General features: G+C 36.3%; 1 long non-coding RNA gene across 1 annotated transcript in view; it reads left to right on the forward strand.

Moving 5' to 3' along the window:
- Window positions 1-361: 361 nt before the first annotated feature.
- LOC145666440 (uncharacterized) overlaps window positions 362-17,048 on the forward strand; it is a 399,556-nt gene continuing 382,869 nt past the window's right edge. Inside the window, exon 1 of the long non-coding RNA XR_014127744.1 lies at window positions 362-386. This is a non-coding gene — a long non-coding RNA (uncharacterized LOC145666440). The remainder of the gene's footprint in view (window positions 387-17,048) is intronic.

The following is a 17,048-nucleotide window of genomic DNA, read 5'->3' on the forward strand; positions in this document are numbered from 1 at the left end:
GCATTTGCGATCGCGAAAATTCGACCAAGGCTTATAGGTCCTGCGCCTCATGATCCCTGCGGGGCCCCTCAGGCCTCACCCCTTGGCGATTGCACTGGCACTGATTCTACTGTATAAAATTTTAATGTTTTATATATTAATTTAAAAGAAATTAAGAGCTTTCAAGGTAAATTGTCCACTATATACATACATAATACATATATAGAAAATGTTCGAAAAGATCTTTGTTTATATTGTAATTTAAAACTATTATGTTTATGTTTAATTTCTTTCTTCATAAGTACAAATCAATTCATTAGCTGTATTTTTCTTTCTTTTTTCAGGTAAAGCTAGTTTGGAATTTGCATCTTGTAGCTTGAATTAGTTATTAGCTGCCTAGTCTCTTGGTAAGTTAAATAAAGATATATATATATATATATATATATATATATATATATATATATATATATATATATATATATATATATAGTAATTATAGGTATTTTATAGTTTTAATATCTATAAAGAATCTGTAAAAACTTAATTGAGCTAGTACTTCGTCTCTTGTTTCCTAAAATGTAACTAAACAATTTGCACGCTTAAATTATTATGAGGACTTGTTATGTGGTTTCAACGCTATTACAACTTTTTTCATATAGTGAATAATTTACCCCAAATTTTGGAAATACCCATGAACAGCTATATTTGAAGCAAGTTCTCACGATTCAGATTTTCCGTATGAAGCCAATGAAACTTCTTATCTTACTGATATTGTTACACTGAGAAAAAACATTGTCTGTGGCGTACGTAAAATAGTATGTTACATTTATAAATCGTGTAGTTTTTGGACAGCAAACGTATAACTAAAAACGCATAATTTATAATAGTTTCTGTATAATTGTACCATCTGTACGTACTTTCCATATGGAACAATATAGGCAGTCAGGATCTCACATACAAATGGACGTACATAACATACAGCTGACGAAGGTAACATACATATATATGTAATATAAGGAAGACTATTAGATATCAGACATCCTCCAACGGCATTATGTAGGCTAGCATACGGATAACTTATGCTCCGTACTGATTTCTGTAGTAAGCAAGAGGACTCCGTATATTGTACTAATATACCGCTGTTCCTCAGTGTATACTACTATAATCTAGTATAATACGCATTCATGAGCAATTGAATTAGAGGCTCCTGGCAAGGGCGCCGGGCCGGGGACCCGGGCCCCCAAATCTCACGCCCCCCCCGCATTGTATTTATGAATATAGTACAATAATTGGCGTAATTTGAATGCAATTTGTCTTAAAATTCTCATATGTGCTTTTTGCATCTAAATGGGTCCCTCCCAGATTTACAGAGAAATCGACGCCCTTGGCTCCTGGATAGTAGTATGTCGTACTCCCTTTCGTATTGATAATGGCGTCGATGTGGCGTGGCACTGACTCCACAAGACACCGGAAGCGTTGTGGATCAATACTGATCCATGGTCGCTGCCAGGGACGTACGTAGGAATTTATTTCGGAAGGGGTCTAAAGCGTTTGGGGGGGGTCCGGATCCCCAGGGCCCACCAACTGCGTACGCCCCTGGTCGCTCCACAGCCTCCTATAATCCATGAAAATTGGTCAGAGTAGGGTCCAGGGCAGGCACATCCCTCTTGATAGCGTCCCATATGTGTCCAATGGAATGGAGATTCGGGTTCCTCGGGGTCCAGGCAAACATTTTCACATTCTTAACATATCACTCACCCATAAAATATGTTTTTCTTTTTCTTGCTAATATATTTTTCCGCATCCATTCTTTTATTTCTCAGTCACATTTTAAAATCTTTCAGTTTTATGTCCCATGATTATGCTGGTTAGGCTACAGGAGACGGTGATAATGAGGAATGAATGCAATGATGGAATGAATAAAGTAGGAGGAAACGGGAGAATCCCGAGGAAACCTTAACACACGGTGTTTGTCCGCCACAAAGCCCACTTGGAGCAAGTTGGGATCGAACCAGGGACGCCACGCACCAGTTGATGCGCATGAGACAAGATTTGAGGTTGTCTCGTCTCGAAAATTTGCTGTAAAAGTTGTCTCAACTCGGAAAATGTGTATTTCTCTACTGGAAGAGTTGTGTCTCGACTCGAATTTTGTAAAGAAAATTCTGTCTCGTCTCGTCTCGTGCGCATCTCTACCGGCACCAGAGGTGAACGTTCTACCACTGAGCCCCTTATTCACATTTTATTGGTTACGTTAAATAATTTCTTTCTTTCTTTTCTAATATTTTGATAGCAATAAAGTAACATGATGTATACTGTCACAGAACGGCTTTGGTTTTGATATACAAAGTATTTCTTTTTCTAATTCAAAGAAAAAATAATAATAAAAATGACATAAAAGCGACATGACTTCGTTCGTGGAATGTGAACATAAAACTTTTTGTAGTGACAAAACTTCAGAGTACGTACATGGTTCTATGATGGCTTAAGATTCTGAAGTACTTATAAATCGTATTATAAATTCAAACAAGTCAGATGAAAACTATATAAAACAAGAGTAGTGTGTGTGTGTGTGTGTGTTCTTCTCTCTAACCTTTCTCTAAGAAGAGGAACTTCATAAAAAGTTGTTAGAGCAGCAGACATTCTTACTTGACTGATGTAGTATTCAAGAAGCCAAAATTTCATTTCAAAGTTTCCTCATTCAGGAAATGAACCGACGACCTCAGAAAGAAACAAAAATTAAAAAAAAAAAACGAAAAGAATGAAGTAGCTGAACGATAAATATCCATCTAAGCCAAGCTCTCATGTAAAAGCACGATGAGAGAGAGAGAGAGAGAAAGAGAACAAGAAAGATAGATACGGTGCTTGTTAAGCTGGGTTGCATAAATAAAGGGTAAAAGAGCACAGAGCTAGCGAACCTAAGGGAAATCGGGAGGCATTAGATTTAGCTGCAAAACGTGACACGACTCTTTACGATCCCATTGGTTCTCGCGGATGGAGAGAGACCTATCTGCTCCTTTTCTTCGGGTTCAAAGCGACAATAGCTGTCTTGTGTGCTAAGAGTTCGCTTTTACTATGTTCTCTCGAAGCCAAACGTACGTATATAATGCATTTCCTCTCTACTCAAGTCTCGCGTCGCGTTGAGTATTTTTTTTTTTTTTTTTTTTTGTAAATCTCAACAAAGTACATGTTTATAGGTACTTAAGAGTCCAATTTAACTTGTAGAACTCGTTATATATATTTCTGTTAGCAAAAAAACTTTAATACGTCTATTTCGTTTGAAAACCACATAATGGGCATTTTTCGTATATTACTACTCACGAAGAAATGTATTTTAATTTCTTTGTACAGGTTTGAACAATCGGGAAATTAAAAAAAATAATAATATTCTCACAGGTTTATTATTATTATTATTATTATTATTATTATTATTATTAGTAGTAGTAGTAGTAGTAGTAGTAGTAGTAGTAGTAGTAGTAGTAGTAGTAGTAGTAGTAGTAGTAGGAGGAGGAGGAGGAGGAGGAGGAGGAGGAAAGGAAGACTATGCACCGAGAATGCACCGAGATTAAGGAAGACAGTGGTGGCGAGATGAATGATAATGGTGGAATGAAACAGACTGTGCCAGTCAACGTCTCCAGCGGCAGCAATAATGCTCAGTATTATATACAATCATTAGTATAGAGTTACACAATTATTATTATTATTATTATTATTAATAATAAGGTTGAGAACCACTCGGTTATGGAAATCTGGGAGTAAAGGCAGCTCCTGTAACTCACTATATCTTATCTCCTGTACGTGAAGCTCTATATCCGTGTGACGCAACTCGGCCTCTCTCAAATGGAAAATCTAAGTATATATAACAGAATGTGAATTTGTGTGTTACCTCATCACCCAATAATTACTGAACCAAATAATTATCAAATTATGATACTTGGCATGATAGTCAATATTAGGTGTCTCAAGGATCTTGTGATATTACATTAATAATTTTCAGCATGTAATGGGCTGGGGAGACATGTAAAAAAAATAATTGAACACGACCGATATTAGTGTTCAATCCATAGCTTTCTGGGTTGCTTGGATGAATAATGACACTTCCGAATGCTGTTTAAGTCCAGCCACCATCGGCATTGGGAGTGAGGGGTTGGAAAAGGGGGTAACAATACGGATTTTTGTCCTTACACTTTCGTTCAAATGTGAATATTAGGGAGGGAAAGGGTACAAATATTTTGGATAAGCTTATTCTCCGCGTGCGAAGAAAGGACGCTTCAGCTAGTATCTCATAAATAATAGTGGAACAACTGGGCCGCGTGGATGTCAGGTTGCTTGCAGCCAAAGAATGGGAAAATGAAGTAATGCGATCATTCATTTGTATGCATGGGTATGTTTTAAAAAGGACTTTTGTAACTAGTAAATTTTTGGTAGCCAACATAGAAATATCAGTTTTTCTTGACACATTGGACTTCAAATTTCTTTCCTGGAAAATTTCATTTTTGAACTTTGGCAATCTGACATCCATGCGGCCCAGTTAGTATCGGTACCGAGTCTGAAACCGTTTTTTGAAAAGAAAAAAAAAATACTCATTCGGATCTGTGCTATTATTATTATTATTATTATTATTATTATTATTATTATTATTATTATTATTATTATTATTAGTCTTTTTTCGGGAAAATATAGGTTCAAGTTCTGAAATTAAAACCCACTATAACCCACCTATGCCTATTGGTTTCATTACCGTTAACAACCATAGCTTACAGTTGAAATTAAAAACCACAATGTAACAAGACAATTCCACATGCTAGTACCATAACAAACCTACGTAAAGCAAATGTTTTCGACATGTAGGCACATTATTTTATATAGAACATTTGGCTTAAAAAGAATAAAGGATTAAATGACGAGTCAAAAGAACGTATTCGTGTATTGCGTTTCCTTTGTTCTTTACTATCCTTTTCTGTTACTAGGCCTATATCCCGTTCTAAATGAGAAAGAGACACCTTTATGAATATAAATTCATAACACTATATACTTTGTTTGACAAAGCTGGTTGTTTCTCTGTCTGATTTGTCACGTTTTGTGGAATAGAAATCGTTCATATGCGTTTAATGTTGTACCTTTCATATGCGTTTAATTTTGTATCTTTTCGACTCTGTATAAATTATAATGGAACTTGCATACTTCTATATCTGTCTCTACTAAAAGAAACGTTTAAAGCGTTGATAATAATCTATTTATGAGTTTCGATAGAAGTTAATTAGAATGCATAAAACACAGAGTAAAGCTTTTGTTCAAGTTAAAATAGTGACGACAATGTCTTCATGTGTTTTTTTTTCCTGTGAAGAAACAAAGGAGTGATTTTTATATATACTAGAGAGAATTACGGGACAATACTTATTTTTATTTATTTATTTATTTATTTATTGAGGAGAGAGAGGTGGTTTCGGAAGTATAGCCAAATGTAGCGAAAGTACATTCATTCGACCCTGGATTATGATATGCAGATCACACATCCCGCAAACTTTAAACAGTCGGCTTATCTCCTTAAGCCCTTTCATGCTTCACCCCAGGGAAATTATATCGATTGTTTTTTTTTTAATAGAAAAACGTATAAAGAAATTCACAAACGTACATAGACGTGAGAAAATATCTCCTCTTATCTTCGCTGCAGTTGACTACAGAAATACGATAGGTTTATATATTCGGCTGATTTGGCAACGTGCTGTCACTTGCATAGTTGCGCCAAAAACATGAAACGGGCGTCGTTACCAGTGCAGCGTTTCGGCTTGCATGTGCTTTAGTGTCGTGTTGGTGCTACGAAGATGTCTCTGAAATTGAACAGTCACTGGGAAGAGTACACCCTGGCTCTAAGTGCCACATCTAAAGATATCGTTCTTAGGCAAACTCAAATGGACCCATCCTAGAACATCCGCAATCAAAATGGACTCATAATGCAAAAAATGTCTTCTGAGGTACTTCATGGAATTTGCTGACTGGCAGCTCCGGAGAACCCCTGGACCCTGGAGCACTCCACTGTCGGCCACAACTTCCGAGTGTTAGCAACCTCCTCCTGTGCCAGATTGCTGAACGTAAAATAAAACTGCCGCAAACTGTACAAAAAATATTTGTGGAAGGGGGAAGTCGAAATGGAAGACGGTTGTCACATTTAATGATACTACATTTACTTCGGGCAATTGCATGATGTAACAGTTTTGGAAGGGGCGTACCGAGCTTTACCGCCAGTGCAGAGAAAGTTTTCTGCAGGAAATCGTGATTGTTACCGACCAAGATTACAAAATAAAGTTCAAGGTACGTAAGGTAAACAAAAAAAGTTAACATAAATGTTGCTTATTTTGAGCAAACCATCAAGATTGCAATTAATTTGGAGAGACACCTCTCATTTGTACGGAGCCAACAAGAACCAGGCGCGGATTCATATAGACAAAGCATCTACACATACCTCCCTGTTTTATTATGACATGAAGCCAGAAACTGGAAATCCGTTTTATTCATTTCCCTGACATTCCTATTGAAAGTCCTGACACCAGTCCAAAAGATTTCTGCGCATTTGAATTGATAAAACGATGTCTACAACTTCACCCTCAGGCCTCAGTGGGTCAGAACCTGCAGAGAAGAATGCGAAAACATTTTTGTGTCTGCTCTAACACAGTTCGTTGCACTTCAAATTGCTAATCTGCAGATAACTTACGATGCTCATAGTCCGATATCACATAATTGATGGTAGTGGCAAGACTTTCTGTAGACTGAGTATACTTTGAAAATCAGTCGAATATAACTCGATCAACCTTCTTTATAAAATGAGAGGGCAGAATATTTATAAAAGTCAGTGTACAGTAATACTATCAAATTGTGTAGATTCTACATGGAATTAAAGAAATGTAAAAAGAGCATACTTCGGAAAAAATATTATCTTTTTCTTAGCTTTGCCACAATCGGGTTAAAAAAAAAAAGCAGAGGTAGCAAAACATTCATGAGAGCCACTGTAGTACTATCAAGGTGTGTAGGTTTCAAAAATGGAGTGGGTCAGTGGGTTGTGGGGCAAAAGGGTCAAGATTTGTGAAAGAGTCAGTGTGTCATGGGTCAACAGGATGTGATCCACTACGACCCACCACAACTGAACCACCGACCGACTCTGCTCAGTGCATTGTAGACAGCATCTTCTAAACACTGGTGAATTTTCTTTTTTTACTTTCAAGGTCTCCTATTTTCTTTTTCTTTCAGTTGTTTCTATTTACTTACCTATGATAAGTATATCTAAGTGAAAAAAAAAAAAAAGAACTTGAGACACTTTTGGGTATTGATATTTGTAGTTGTAATAATAGCAATAGGACTTACTACTTGGTTTTCGAGACACAGTTGAATTTTACATTGTTTTTTATATGTTGGCCTAGTTTATCTTAATTTGAGATTTTCAAATTTCATCCTATTTTCCACTGAAAAGCATCTGTAATTTATGGCCCATAACAAATACTTTACCATTTTATATCGTAAAGGTCAGATCCACCGGTATTATAACAGAATGGTGCTTGAGAGATTGACCGTATAAATTCAAACTCCGATAAGTGATAATTTTACAGCCTTGTTTATTACAAGTGCAAAACTCTTTAGTCAGAGGGAAGGAGGGCGTGGAACATGAGTCAGACTTGATGACGATGGCTTTTGATGGGTCAATGTTGGTTATGATGGCTAGTGGGTCGGAGTGGGTTATGGTGGGTCAAGGGTCGGAGTAGGTTATGGTGGGTCGTGGATCACGGTTGGTGGTGGGTCAGTGGGTCATGGGTGAAGTTTTCATCGATCCATTCCATTTCAGGAGGTTCTACTAGAACTACAGAATTAACAAACGTACGGTACATAAACATGGAAATGTTATCCTCTTATTAGCTGTCGGATAAGAATCCATAGGTATGATAGTCAGTATAGTATTATCAGGCGTGTCGTGTAGGTTCCACATGAAAGTAAAGAAATTTAAGAACGCTTGAGAAATAGATGTGAGAAATATTTTATCCTTCTCTTAGCTTCTCCTCAGTCGGGTAAAAAATCAGAGAGCAGAATAATTATGGGAGTCACTGTAATCCAAAAAGATGTGCAGGCTCCTCAAAGAAACTAAAGAAATTTACAGACTTACATGCATGCACGTGAAAAACGTAACTCTTTTTCTTATTTTCGCCGGGTAAGTGAAATTAATCCGAAAAAAATGAAATGAAATTTTGAGTTTTACGTCCCACGGTTATGCCGGTTAGGCTAAAGGAGACGGTGATAATGAGTAATGAATGAAATGGTGGAATGAAGAAAGTGGGAGGAAACGGGAGAACCCCGAGAAAACCCACGCACACGGTGTTTGTCCACCACTAAGTTCACTTGGCGGGAGCAGGGTTTGAACCCGAGACCCCTAGCACCAGAGGTGAACGCTCTACCACTGAGCCACCGCGGCCCCTTGAAATTAATCCGATCTGCACTTTGAATGAATCGACCCAGCTACTTTGGAAATAACAGTTTAAAAGGAGTTTAAAAAGATCGATTTTTTGAAAGTCAGAAACGATGAGAAGGACTAAGAGGGAAAACATTAAAAACTTTTTTTTTTCTTTAGTTACTCTGAAAGTACTATTACTGAAGGGATTCAGAATGGGAGGAGGTGGATGGCGTTTGATTGAATGAAAATTGCTCGTCGACCGTGAAATTATATCTCCTTGGTTAGGAATCCGTCAGTGTACGTGGCGTGGTGCTGTGGGATAAAAGAGGTAAGGGTTAAAACTGATTGACGGGTAGATTATGACGTTGGTATTACGGTATTTCTTTCAAGACTCATATAGAGTCCTCTTTATGTCCTCAGTTCTTATATTGCTTTTTACATATTTTATATACAGAATGGACCATTTACCTTGATATGCCCTTGTAACTTTTAAATCAGGGGCGCAAATAACCACTCGCCCCGGGCGAGTATTTAATATCACTAATAAAAATAATTTCTATTGTGGGATGTGGGCTAGTAACTTTTTTCTTGGGCTAGTAAACTTTTGTTCCTTTTTTGCATCCCTGTTTTAAACCAATAGACAAAAAACGTCGAAATTTAGTACAAATATCGGCAGGGGGACATGGTTTGACACACTCTGCGATATTACCAGGCTAATACTGTTGCCAACCCAAGATAAAGCTGTGTTTTTATTTTTCACGTAGCACTACGTCAGGCTATTACATAATTCGAATCTACATATCAAACGAAAACTTACAATATTACAGTTATTATTCAGTGTTGCAAATTGAGGACGCTACAGTATCACAAATATTCAAATTGTGGTGACCTCTACTGCAGTAATAACGCAAGTAAGATAAACGAGTCAGTGTATACTTTTTGTCTAATTCTATGGTCATCATATTCGATAGATTTCGAATGAATAGGAACCAAATTACAAAAGGCTTTATATCGAAAAACTGCTTTGATAAGTATTTCATCCAATCACACAGATGGTGTTCAATAGGTGTAAAGATTATAATGCGTTCGTAGCGATTTGATATCTCAAACTATTTTGAGTAGAGCGTTCACCTCCGGTGCTTGGGGTCCCTGGTTCGATTCCAGCTCGCGCCGTGTGGACTTTGTGGTGAACAAACATCCCGCTTGTGGGTTTTTCTCGGGGTTCTCCCGTTTTCTCCCATTTTCTTCATTCCATCTTTTCATTTATTTCTCATAATCGCCATCTCCTTTAGCCTAACCGGCATAACCATGGGACGTAAAACTTCAAGATTTCATTTCATTTAATGTCAGACTATTTTGAAGATATGGTAAACAATTGTAAAGTTTGCAACACTGCTCAAGCAATAACTGTCTTGAAAAAGTTTCTATAAATACGCGATTTTAAGCAATCTATCAATTTTTACTTTTTTTCATATGTCAGTAGCGGTTTGAGATATCAAATTGCTGTAAAAGGTTCAAAACCATGTATGTGATTCGATGTGATTTTTACTTATATATATACGTATATATATATATATATATATATATATATATATATATATATATATATATATATATATATATATATATATATATATATATATATATGATCTTTTTCGAAGTAGTCCTTTGAAGAAAGTTAAGTTTTCAATTCCTTGTAACTTTGTTTCTACTCATTTGAAATACATTATATGATGACAGTAGCATCCGACGCTAAATTACTTTGGGTACGTATGCGTTTCCCTGTCCATCTCACTTGCGTTATTACTATTGTAGAACTCTCCAACATTTGGTTGCTTTTTCAGAGTCTGTGATACTGTACCGTCTTTTGTGATGTACAACACTGCATAACAAGCGTGATTTTGTAAGTATTTGTTTTGTACGTAGTTTTGAAATTTGTAGTGCTAACCTGACGTAGTGCAATTTGAAAAAAATGGGTTAGCAATATTGTTAATCTGGTTGTATTACAGTATATGTTAAACAATGCCCCTCCCCCCACTATTAATATTTGCATGGAACGAACTTTCAGGATTTTGTATCTATTAGTTTAAAAGTTTCAAGAGCGTACCAGGATAAATGTTCCACGATATTTGTATATAGATCTTAAATTACAATAAATATAAGTTGGTTTTACAATAGTAAACATATTTAGTTCTGTTTTCGGTTACAGTTACTTGACACTTGATATATTGAGCTACCTCGTGGCTAAGTGGTTGGCGTACAGACTTTTGCGTGGGAGACCCAGTAGGAGCTCATGTGGTTTGTATCCAACGTTAAGCTGTAGGTCTACGTTTCATAATAGCCGCGCTGCTGAGTGGGACGCCAAATTCAAATCAATCAATCAAAACTTGCTATGTATGTATAGATATCGGAAACCTAAAAGAATAGATATGTCCATATGTTTGTAGACAGATGTCGTATCAAAAATAGCAAGAAATAGCGAGAGACAGGTTTATATATATATATATATATATATATATATATATATATATATATATATATATATATATATATATATATATATATATAAAAATAGATTCGGTATCCAAGGTATAGGTTCCATCTCCTCCTTTAGCCGCCTTTCCAAACTGGAAGAGGTAGAAATTTAAGTTTTCTGTTTTCAAGATTGATCACCATACAGCAAAAATATGATATTAATAAACAATAAGTGCAATGGTAACGTTTAGTTGTAGGGCAAGGTGACCAGAGTTTTTACTTGCGAAAACGGGACGCATACGAATCGGCTGCGGGGAAGGGGGGGTATCTGACTTCCAGATTGCATTTTGGGACTCAGAAGTGTTCTCAATTTACAAAATACACAAGAGTGATAACACACCGTTTCTAACTTTACGTGTACCACGCAACAAATAATGGTTCCCGATTGCAAATTCTACCTAACAATTCTTTTAACTAGTTGAACACTCAGAATTCCCACTCAATTCCCACTTGAACCACGAACACTCAATTTCCATTTGAAAATTCAGAAGTTCAAGACGGCTGAACCTTGACAACGAGTGTTGGTACGGAAGAGAGTAGAATTTGCATTGACGATTTATATTTTGAATAATAATTACGGAACCCTAGGTCATTTTTAATTAAAAACGGGACATTTAGGCGTCCCGTTCGAGAATCAGAAAAAAACGGGACAGCGGTTGGAAAAAAGGGACTGTCCCGGCTAAAACGGGACGTCTGGTCACCTTGTTGTAGGGCAACAAGGATAATAGTCCGGTACCTTATGATAATAAAATGTTGTGGCCAGACTTGTTTAAGCTTGTTTTCTTTATGCTGTTTATCCTGTTAAGTGAGGAAGTCAATCCATAGTTGATGGAAGTGTATTTTCAATTTCTGCGTAATGAATGCTAAGTATTAAGGAAATACAAAGTTTAAAAGGAAGAAAATTAATTTAATTTATGGAAATTATTATCGTAGTAAGTGTTTGTGGTTATTAGTGTAAGTTTAATCGAACTGCGATTACAATATTTAATTTTATGTTGCACAAGAGACTTTTTTTTTTTTTTTAATATGGATTCAGAGCTGCAAGAAGAGGTTTCCTTTCTTCTCTTATCTCTCTCTTCAAAAACTGAAACTAGATAAAAACTTCTATCATTTCTAGTTTTAATATTGTCTTCCATAGAGCAAAAACTGAACAAGGTAGCACTCAATGTCGTTTTGATATGAAGTTAGCATTCCATCTCCAAATATGTCTATAGATTAAGGAAGAAGTGATAGATACCTTCCATTTTGGGGTTTGAACATTGATCACCATAGAGCAAAAGACGGTAACAGATAGCGAGAATCTTTTTAATGGATTCAGCGTCCTAAAAATAGCATCCATCTACGCTATTATCTCTGTACTAAAACCGGAAGTAGTAAAAATCCACTACCACTTCGGGCTTCAATATTGATTTTATAAGAGCGGTAAGAGATTACGGGAAGTAGTTTTCTGATATGGATTCACCATCACCCCAGAATAGGTTCCATCCCTTATTTTATCCCTCTATCGCAACCGGAAGTTATAAATCTACCACTTCCGGTGTCTATATTGAATCTACATACTTCAGAAGTCTACCATAGCTTCACCATGTGAAATGAAACCCATTTGTTTTGGAGTTTGAAGCACGAGCTTAGCCAGTGGTTTTATAATTTTTAACAACCCGTCCTATATAATATAGGTAGATCTAACTCTTTTTAGGAAACAAATCATACAAGGTAGTCAAAAGCAATTTTTCACTGAGTACCATAAATGACAAATAGAAACCTATATAGCATTCTAATACAAGGTGGTGTGACGAAATTAGGTAGCACTGCGAATATCTTAGAAACGAATTATCCAAGATATATGGTGGTCAAAATGTAATGGAAAGACCTTGATCCAGCAATGAATCGACAGTTATTTATAATGGTATGTATGCGTTTCAAATATAAATAACATTCATCACTACACTCATGTGTTTCCTGTTCTCGTTCTTGATATCTGAGCATATGGGATTAAGAAATAAACGCTTATACTTTGTTCTGAGAGATCATATGTTTAACCCTATAGCTCTAAGAATTTCTAAAAACAAAGATAGTTAAAGTAAAATTTCCTGTTCCTGGGTATAACTGGGTAAAATTTACAGTTAAATCTGGGTACATCAAACTTTTCTGCGAACTGGAAATACAGTATTTTGACAACCGATTCTAGCGAACCGGCTGAATAGCACCCCTGTAGCTTACCTAGGAATAATTATCGAGTTATTGTTGTCAAAAATGGAATTGAACCTTGATTAAGAAAGTTAAAAATCCAGTTGTAACATCAATATGGTTGATTATTTCAAAGGAAGTCAGAACTGATTCTGAGACCTTGTTCAGAAGCGTTTCCGCCTTCACGGCAAGAAATCATTATGTTAATACAACGTAACTTTAGCACAGTCCAATGGACCAGATTTCATTATTATTATTATTATTATTATTATTATTATTATTATTATTATTATTATTATTATTATTATTATTATTATTATTATTATTATTATTATTATTAAATTTCATTTAGAAGTTGTCAGAATCCTTTCCCGCGATGAAATGTCTACAAAGGGTGTGATACAGTAATATTTAAATCATATTTATTATTGGAGTATATTGTGTAATAACTTTTGTTTATTTAGACGTTGGTAAATTGTTGTTTTCCTATGATCACTTTATCAATTTATTTATTTATTTTGTTTCTATGAAACGTGTAACACTAAAATAGAATTTGAAATATAAGACTTCGGTAAATTAGTGTTGCCATCGAGACTAAAGGAACTTCTCGTCCCGTTTTCGAGACGAGAATTGTCGTGTTTCTATCTCGTATCGAAAGTGAAAATGTAGTTTCTATCTCGTGGGCAACACTAGTTGTTATGTCTCGTATTTAAACGATTATTTCCCCCCCTCAAACGTTAATGATATTGAAGCTTTAATGGAACGTCAATTCCACATTAAGATAATATTTTTAAAAGCTATATACTAACTTTTGAGAAAATAACGTTAGTTTCTGCTTACCTCTAATCATTACTCATTCACATATAAACTGACCTTTAGATTCACGAGACTTCCAGTAAATTTAGATAAAGATTTGGTGTTCCATTTAAAAGGTTAGTGAGATAGCGAGTGTCAAGAATGTAGGTTATTCTGAAGATAACAAAGAAAATTTCCGTTTGGAGGAAAAACAACCTTATTTTCTTTACAACAAATATACATATATAACAATAAATAAAATTTATGTATGAATCATAATTTGTTTTTATTTGTTTATTTTTTTACTTTATTTATTAGCGTTGATTACCGATTCGCTGGGTTGAAATGAAAAGCTTAAATGCTCAACTCCCTTATATATAGATCTATATCTATATCCCTTCTCCCTCCTATATCCTTATATATATATCCCTCCTCCAAGTTGCGGGACTGAACTTGGATTTAAACGGCATCAGAAGTGTTACTGTTCATCTCAGCGACCCCTAAAACTATGAATTCGACAGTAATGTCGGTCATTTTCGAGCATTTATATATATATCGGGTGTTGCAAAATAAGTGTTACAACTCTTGGGAGGTGATTCCTGCCAATGAGACAAGAAAAAAAGTTCTCTTGAACTTTCGGCTATCGGACATAGTTTCAGATCTACAAGGTGCCGAAAGCGTGGGAAATTGACTTTCGGACGCCAATAGTTCAGAAACTATCCAACGTAAAGAGGGCGGGTAAAAAATTTACTGAAGAAGTCATACCAGCTCTATTGAATTTTGCATATTTCACTATCCTACTACGCACGCGCAAGGGATTCAATAAAGGAACGTAGGGATTCCCGGATAATCTGCCAAATGAAAATTGCTGTAAATGATATGAATTGATAGGATTTCTACCAGGTAACAATAATTCGTTTGTATCAAGTCGATACCTGGAACAAATACAAAATGGCGGACAACTTCATGCCCGTTGTGTGTGGTTGCATAATCGCCAGGTACGGATGTTGGCCAACAGTGACGTTCTGAGTATTAAGTATAGTGAATTTGTATTCAAATGCTCTAGAAAGACATCTGGAGTGTCGGTAGAGCGTAACAGATGAAGGAAGGTGATTCACATGTGTGGAAACACGTAACGAAAAATGACCAGAAATATACTCTATAAACGTGAGTTCAAAGAGTCAGAAATGAAAGGAATACAACAAGAACATGAAAATCATTGCCAATTCACCAATAATATTCCCTCAAACCGATGCAATATAATGTGTACGGTTGCATACCAATAAGGATGCAACAACTAAGGCCAAGGAGACTCACAAAGAAACTGGGGAAACTAAAGGAATGTCACTAGTGGGATCGCATGATCGATATTGAAATGTGGCAAATGTGTATGTTGATATCGACATATAGCTAATGGAAAAATGTTAATATGTCCTACTGCCGTTGAGAAACCGTCCCACGTGGGGAAAAATAGGAAACTAACGTTCTAAACTCTGCTATTACATCTGGTACACTTTCTGGTAAACCGTAACTAGAACACGAATGTATCAATGTCTCCTCTTTTCTAAGATGTTGTCCCACACTCGACACATATGAAAAGAAATCTCTTAATTCATGGTCAAAATTCTGATAGAACGTGAAAGTAGCAAACTTGTATCTTGCCCTCCGTTTTCTGGGTAATATGACGTACTCGAAATATAGGAAAATACCTCCAGAAATTCGTATCTTGCACAGTGTACATACCAGGACAAAGAGGAAAATGAACCAATTTGGCACATGTATCACTACTGCTTGAACACCATACAAATGGAAAATAAATCGACATGAGAAACAAAACAAAACAAAAAAAAAAAAGACTGAAAGGTCTGATTGTTTACAACTGTGCAATAAGAATAACAAAATGAAACACATGCATATCGGGATGCTGACAAGAGTACTTGCCAAAGAAAGTGGGTACTACTAAAAGAAATGAATACAAAGAAAGTGATGCTCCCTCGTAGTCTCAGGGCTTGAGAGCTCGCTCTCGCGCGCGTGGTCGCAGTTTCAAATCCTGCTTGGAACCCACGGTCTCAGATTCAAAACCGGAGTAGTGGTTCGGATCCCACTTTAAACTGTAGGTCCCACCTGTGCCTAGCCCTGTCGTTGAAAGAGATACTAAACGCCATAACATAAGCAAAAGAAGAAAGTAGAGCAAACACGCACGATGACAGGTAACGCATCGAGGCATTTACAGTGATATTTCTTGCTTGTAATCAAGTAGTCCGGGGTGGAGACACAAGTGATTCGGATCCTATGTTAAACTGTAGAAAGTCATGATCATCCCATTGAAGGCAATGGCAAACCATCAGCTTTACCTTGCACAAAAATCTTCGAATCGAACACTTACTTCCATCCAGAACTCCACATCAGCTTCAGCACCATCTGTTGTGATTTGCCGAGGAAAGTCATTCCACAAACAAGTGAAAGAATAAAAGCCATCCTTTCTAATGGTTCCGTACGACTCAATGACAGCTTGGTGTGAAATTGCTACCATGAAAGGCACGACCACAAAGGCAAATAATAATAATAATAATAATAATAATAATAATAATAATAATAATAATAATAATAATAATAATAATAATAATAAACTAAACATAATCATAATAATCATAATAGGATGTTAGAATAACTACATCTGAAAATGACGCTATGTAGTCAGAATAGGTTGATAACGATTTCAGCTATGTAATACAGAAAGCGCCACTAGAGGCATGAGATGTGTACCTATGTCTGCTGTGACGTATTAGCGTTGGTGAATACACCCAGCAACTGTTTTTAGTCGACAGTTGATTGTCTTGTACGTACTTCGTTTTGCTGTTTTGAGTTTAGTCTGGCTTGTGTGTGTCGTTGAATTTCGCCAAGGAGTATTCTACCTTCAGTGCGTATTTCGGTGTTCCTTTTGGGTTTGTGCGTGAACACCTATGTGACATTACGTGGGTGCGAATCGAAATAGTTGTCATTTGTCACTGGGACGTAAATTTCCCCCCTCCCGTGTTCATCAGCTCTGGAACAGGATAATGGAGGAATACTCTACCCACGAGCTCGCCGATATGCACCTCATCTAAGGGGAGGCACACCA

Source organism: Thermobia domestica, chromosome 12, assembly GCF_964235325.1.
Source record: "Thermobia domestica chromosome 12, izTheDome1.hap1.1, whole genome shotgun sequence".
Taxonomy (NCBI): Eukaryota; Metazoa; Arthropoda; class Insecta; order Zygentoma; family Lepismatidae; genus Thermobia; species Thermobia domestica.